This window comes from Chrysochloris asiatica, unplaced genomic scaffold (assembly GCF_000296735.1).
Source record: "Chrysochloris asiatica unplaced genomic scaffold, ChrAsi1.0 scaffold00087, whole genome shotgun sequence".
Classification (NCBI taxonomy): Eukaryota; Metazoa; Chordata; class Mammalia; order Afrosoricida; family Chrysochloridae; genus Chrysochloris; species Chrysochloris asiatica.
Window position 1 is genome coordinate 9292812 of NW_006408605.1, and position 1470 is coordinate 9294281.

Consider the following 1470-nt stretch of genomic DNA (forward strand, 5'->3'; position numbering starts at 1 on the left):
TCTTTGTTCCACATAATTTTCTATGCTGAGTTCACTTTGTTTGTGGTTTTCTTGTCATTTTCATTTCTGATGTGTCAGTGTTTACTAAGTCTTTCTGATTTTCCTTTTTAAAAAAAAAAAAATTTGCAATTTACTTGACTCCCTTTGGGAGTTCTGTATCTTTTTGCTTTGTAGTTGACTTCATTATACATTGATATCTCTGGCTCCCTATTTTCAGTTTTGTAGATCTTCTTTACTTTAAATACTTTTATATCTGGATTGGTTTCTGGGTGGTATTGTCATGTATAGTAATCTCAGCCTGTTATCTGCTATTGTTGGTTTTCAGTTCAAAGAACACCCTTTGGCATTTTTTATAATGTTGATTCTGGTCATTACAAATTCCTTTAATTTCTGTTTATCAGGAAATGTCTTAATTTCAACAATGACATTGTATCAGAGGAACAGCTTTGCTGGGTATATGATTCTTGGTTGGCAATCTTTTTCTTTCAGAGTTCTCTAAATGTCATTCCATTGCCTTCTTGCCTGCAATGGTTTCTGAGTAATCAGAGCTTAGTCTTATTGGTTCTCTTTTGTAGGTAACTTTTTATTTTTTCCAAGCTGCCCTCAGGAATCTTTCTTTGTCTTTAATTTCAGAAAGATTGATTATGAGATGTCTTCATGACTTTCTTTTGGGATCTTTCCTGTTTGGGGTTCATTCAGCTTCTTGTATGCTTATCGTCCAACAACTCTTAGACAGTTTTTTTCTGTGCTTGTCTCTTTCTGTTCTGGAATTCTGATCCTTTTCATGCTGTCCTACATAACTCTTAGGCTTCATTAGGATTTTTTTCTTTCTTGTTTTCTGATTGTTCTTTTATCACACTGATATTGAGAGATTTATGTTCAAGCTAACTAATTTGGGATACCATTGCTTCATATCTACTCTTTTTCTCTTTTAATGTATTGTCCATTTTTGAGATCTTAGTATTAATCTTCTGGATTTCTAATCACAGGTTTTGTAGTGTTCAAAATTTGCATTTATTTTGTCAGTTTGTTCTTGTAGTGTTTTCCCTGAACTCTTCTAAAGCTTTTATTGTATTTTCCTTACTTTCCTGGATCTTTCTATTGATGCTTTAAAGGTACCTAATTATCATTCTTTTAAGGTCTTCTATAGTTAATTCTATTACCTTTGCTTCCTCAGAAATGTCTTCTGTCTCTGCATCTTGGTCATTTGCTTGAACCATTCTCTCTTGTTTCTTCCTGTGAATGAAAATTGTCTATTGTCTCCAGGGCATTGTGAAGTTGTTGTATTTGTAAAAACAAACAGTATAGTTGTTGGACCTGGAGGGGAGAAATCTCTGGGGGGCTTCTGCAATTCAAGGATCTCGTGAGGTGGTTGTGGAAGGGATATGACAGCAGAGTTTCTGGCCGTAGATAGAGTTTCTATCTTTGTTCAGGGCACTCAAACTGGAAGCAGTTCATGGGAGTTCTTGA